Genomic DNA, 5,886 nt, shown 5'->3' on the forward strand with positions numbered 1-5,886 from the left:
CTTCAAATGCTATTAAAACCCATTTTTAAGGCATTTCGCGCATACATGAAATGAACACATTTTTCTCCAAAACTATAACAGATGCAAGCTTGTCCTGTTTGGTGGAGATGATATTTAATAAAATAAGTAGAAATCCACTAAACGTTTTGTTTGGTTATCTTGCAATCCCGAGATAATCGTCTCCATGCTCCAAATCCATTTTAAAGCCATTTTTAAGGCATTTCGCGCATACATGAAATGAACACATTTTTCTCCAAAACTATAACAGATGCAAGCTTGTCCTGTTTGGTGGAGATAATATTTAATAAAATACGTAGAAATCTACTAAAAGTTTCGTTTGTTTATATTGCCATCCTGAGATAATCGTCTCCATGCTCCAAATCCATTTTAAAGCCATTTCAAAGGCATTTTGCGCATACATGAAATGAACACATTTTTCTCCAAAACTATAACACATGCAAGCTTGTCCTGTTTGGTGGAGATGATATTTAATAAAATAAGTAGAAATCCACTAAAAGTTTTGTTTGGTTATCTTGCAATCCCGAGATAATCGTCTCCATGCTCCAAATCCATTTTAAAGCCATTTTTAAGGCATTTCGCGCATACATGAAATGAACACATTTTTCTCCAAAACTATAACAGATGCAAGCTTGTCCTGTTTGGTGGAGATGATATTTAATAAAATAAGTAGAAATCCACTAAAAGTTTTGTTTGGTTATCTTGCAATCTCGAGATAATCGTCTCCATGCTTCAAATGCTATTAAAACCCGTTTCTAAGGCATTTCGCGCATAAATGAAATGAACACATTTTTCTCCAAAACTATAACAGATGCAAGCTTGTCCTGTTTGGTGGAGATGATATTTAATAAAATAAGTAGAAATCCACTAAAAGTTTTGTTTGGTTATCTTGCAATCCCGAGATAATCGTCTCCATGCTCCAAATCCATTTTAAAGCCATTTTTAAGGCATTTCGCGCATACATGAAATGAACACATTTTTCTCCAAAACTATAACAGATGCAAGCTTGTCCTGTTTGGTGGAGATGATATTTAATAAAATAAGTAGAAATCCACTAAAAGTTTTGTTTGGTTATCTTGCAATCTCGAGATAATCGTCTCCATGCTTCAAATGCTATTAAAACCCATTTCTAAGGCATTTCGCGCATAAATGAAATGAACACATTTTTCTCCAAAACTATAACAGATGCAAGCTTGTCCTGTTTGGTGGAGATGATATTTAATAAAATAAGTAGAAATCCACTAAAAGTTTTGTTTGGTTATCTTGCAATCTCGAGATAATCGTCTCCATGCTTCAAATGCTCTTAAAACCCATTTCTAAGGCATTTCGCGCATAAATGAAATGAACACATTTTTCTTTAAAACTATAACAGATGCAAGCTTGTCCTGTTTGGTGGAGATGATATTTAATAAAATAAGTAGAAATCCACTAAAAGTTTTGTTTGGTTATCTTGCAATCCCGAGATAATCGTCTCCATGCTCCAAATCCATTTTAAAGCCATTTTTAAGGCATTTCGCGCATACATGAAATGAACACATTTTTCTCCAAAACTATAACAGATGCAAGCTTGTCCTGTTTGGTGGAGATAATATTTAATAAAATAAGTAGAAATCTACTAAAAGTTTCGTTTGTTTATATTGCCATCCTGAGATAATCGTCTCCATGCTCCAAATCCATTTTAAAGCCATTTCAAAGGCATTTTGCGCATACATGAAATGAACACATTTTTCTCCAAAACTATAACACATGCAAGCTTGTCCTGTTTGGTGGAGATGATATTTAATAAAATAAGTAGAAATCCACTAAAAGTTTTGTTTGGTTATCTTGCAATCCCGAGATAATCGTCTCCATGCTCCAAATCCATTTCAAAGCCATTTTTAAGGCATTTCGCGCATACATGAAATGAACACATTTTTCTCCAAAACTATAACAGATGCAAGCTTGTACTGTTTGGTGGAGATGATATTTAATAAAATAAGTAGAAATCCACTAAAAGTTTTGTTTGGTTATCTTGCAATCTCGAGATAATCGTCTCCATGCTTCAAATGCTCTTAAAACCCATTTCTAAGGCATTTCGCGCATAAATGAAATGAACACATTTTTCTTTAAAACTATAACAGATGCAAGCTTGTCCTGTTTGGTGGAGATGATATTTAATAAAATAAGTAGAAATCCACTAAAAGTTTTGTTTGGTTATCTTGCAATCCCGAGATAATCGTCTCCATGCTCCAAATCCATTTTAAAGCCATTTTTAAGGCATTTCGCGCATACATGAAATGAACACATTTTTCTCCAAAACTATAACAGATGCAAGCTTGTCCTGTTTGGTGGAGATAATATTTAATAAAATACGTAGAAATCTACTAAAAGTTTCGTTTGTTTATATTGCCATCCTGAGATAATCGTCTCCATGCTCCAAATCCATTTTAAAGCCATTTCAAAGGCATTTTGCGCATACATGAAATGAACACATTTTTCTCCAAAACTATAACACATGCAAGCTTGTCCTGTTTGGTGGAGATGATATTTAATAAAATAAGTAGAAATCCACTAAAAGTTTTGTTTGGTTATCTTGCAATCCCGAGATAATCGTCTCCATGCTCCAAATCCATTTTAAAGCCATTTTTAAGGCATTTCGCGCATACATGAAATGAACACATTTTTCTCCAAAACTATAACAGATGCAAGCTTGTCCTGTTTGGTGGAGATGATATTTAATAAAATAAGTAGAAATCCACTAAAAGTTTTGTTTGGTTATCTTGCAATCTCGAGATAATCGTCTCCATGCTTCAAATGCTATTAAAACCCGTTTCTAAGGCATTTCGCGCATAAATGAAATGAACACATTTTTCTCCAAAACTATAACAGATGCAAGCTTGTCCTGTTTGGTGGAGATGATATTTAATAAAATAAGTAGAAATCCACTAAAAGTTTTGTTTGGTTATCTTGCAATCCCGAGATAATCGTCTCCATGCTCCAAATCCATTTTAAAGCCATTTTTAAGGCATTTCGCGCATACATGAAATGAACACATTTTTCTCCAAAACTATAACAGATGCAAGCTTGTCCTGTTTGGTGGAGATGATATTTAATAAAATAAGTAGAAATCCACTAAAAGTTTTGTTTGGTTATCTTGCAATCTCGAGATAATCGTCTCCATGCTTCAAATGCTATTAAAACCCATTTCTAAGGCATTTCGCGCATAAATGAAATGAACACATTTTTCTCCAAAACTATAACAGATGCAAGCTTGTCCTGTTTGGTGGAGATGATATTTAATAAAATAAGTAGAAATCCACTAAAAGTTTTGTTTGGTTATCTTGCAATCTCGAGATAATCGTCTCCATGCTTCAAATGCTCTTAAAACCCATTTGTAAGGCATTTCGCGCATAAATGAAATGAACACATTTTTCTTTAAAACTATAACAGATGCAAGCTTGTCCTGTTTGGTGGAGATGATATTTAATAAAATAAGTAGAAATCCACTAAAAGTTTTGTTTGGTTATCTTGCAATCCCGAGATAATCGTCTCCATGCTCCAAATCCATTTTAAAGCCATTTTTAAGGCATTTCGCGCATACATGAAATGAACACATTTTTCTCCAAAACTATAACAGATGCAAGCTTGTCCTGTTTGGTGGAGATAATATTTAATAAAATAAGTAGAAATCTACTAAAAGTTTCGTTTGTTTATATTGCCATCCTGAGATAATCGTCTCCATGCTCCAAATCCATTTTAAAGCCATTTCAAAGGCATTTTGCGCATACATGAAATGAACACATTTTTTTTCAAAACTATAACAGATGCAAGCTTGTCCTTTTTGGTGGAGATGATATTTAATAAAATAAGTAGAAATCCACTAAAAGTTTTGTTTGGTTATCTTGCAATCCCGAGATAATCGTCTCCATGCTCCAAATCCATTTTAAAGCCATTTTTAAGGCATTTCGCGCATACATGAAATGAACACATTTTTCTCCAAAACTATAACAGATGCAAGCTTGTCCTGTTTGGTGGAGATAATATTTAATAAAATAAGTAGAAATCTACTAAAAGTTTCGTTTGTTTATATTGCCATCCTGAGATAATCGTCTCCATGCTCCAAATCCATTTTAAAGCCATTTCAAAGGCATTTTGCGCATACATGAAATGAACACATTTTTCTCCAAAACTATAACACATGCAAGCTTGTCCTGTTTGGTGGAGATGATATTTAATAAAATAAGTAGAAATCCACTAAAAGTTTTGTTTGGTTATCTTGCAATCCCGAGATAATCGTCTCCATGCTCCAAATCCATTTTAAAGCCATTTTTAAGGCATTTCGCGCATACATGAAATGAACACATTTTTCTCCAAAACTATAACAGATGCAAGCTTGTCCTGTTTGGTGGAGATGATATTTAATAAAATAAGTAGAAATCCACTAAAAGTTTTGTTTGGTTATCTTGCAATCTCGAGATAATCGTCTCCATGCTTCAAATGCTATTAAAACCCATTTCTAAGGCATTTCGCGCATAAATGAAATGAACACATTTTTCTCCAAAACTATAACAGATGCAAGCTTGTCCTGTTTGGTGGAGATGATATTTAATAAAATAAGTAGAAATCCACTAAAAGTTTTGTTTGGTTATCTTGCAATCCCGAGATAATCGTCTCCATGCTCCAAATCCATTTTAAAGCCAGTTTTAAGGCATTTCGCGCATACATGAAATGAACACATTTTTCTCCAAAACTATAACAGATGCAAGCTTGTCCTGTTTGGTGGAGATGATATTTAATAAAATAAGTAGAAATCCACTAAAAGTTTTGTTTGGTTATCTTGCAATCTCGAGATAATCGTCTCCATGCTTCAAATGCTCTTAAAACCCATTTCTAAGGCATTTCGCGCATAAATGAAATGAACACATTTTTCTTTAAAACTATAACAGATGCAAGCTTGTCCTGTTTGGTGGAGATAATATTTAATAAAATAAGTAGAAATCTACTAAAAGTTTCGTTTGTTTATATTGCCATCCTGAGATAATCGTCTCCATGCTCCAAATCCATTTTAAAGCCATTTCAAAGGCATTTTGCGCATACATGAAATGAACACATTTTTCTCCAAAACTATAACAGATGCAAGCTTGTCCTGTTTGGTGGAGATGATATTTAATAAAATAAGTAGAAATCCACTAAAAGTTTTGTTTGGTTATCTTGCAATCCCGAGATAATCGTCTCCATGCTCCAAATCCATTTTAAAGCCATTTTTAAGGCATTTCGCGCATACATGAAATGAACACATTTTTCTCCAAAACTATAACAGATGCAAGCTTGTCCTGTTTGGTGGAGATAATATTTAATAAAATAAGTAGAAATCTACTAAAAGTTTCGTTTGTTTATATTGCCATCCTGATATAATCGTCTCCATGCTCCAAATCCATTTTAAAGCCATTTCAAAGGCATTTTGCGCATACATGAAATGAACACATTTTTCTCCAAAACTATAACAGATGCAAGCTTGTCCTGTTTGGTGGAGATGATATTTAATAAAATAAGTAGAAATCCACTAAAAGTTTTGTTTGGTTATCTTGCAATCCCGAGATAATCGTCTCCATGCTCCAAATCCATTTTAAAGCCATTTTTAAGGCATTTCGCGCATACATGAAATGAACACATTTTTCTCCAAAACTATAACAGATGCAAGCTTGTCCTGTTTGGTGGAGATAATATTTAATAAAATAAGTAGAAATCTACTAAAAGTTTCGTTTGTTTATATTGCCATCCTGAGATAATCGTCTCCATGCTCCAAATCCATTTTAAAGCCATTTCAAAGGCATTTTGCGCATACATGAAATGAACACATTTTTCTCCAAAACTATAACACATGCAAGC

Source organism: Anomaloglossus baeobatrachus, unplaced genomic scaffold (genome assembly GCF_048569485.1).
Source record: "Anomaloglossus baeobatrachus isolate aAnoBae1 unplaced genomic scaffold, aAnoBae1.hap1 Scaffold_34, whole genome shotgun sequence".
NCBI lineage: Eukaryota > Metazoa > Chordata > Amphibia > Anura > Aromobatidae > Anomaloglossus > Anomaloglossus baeobatrachus.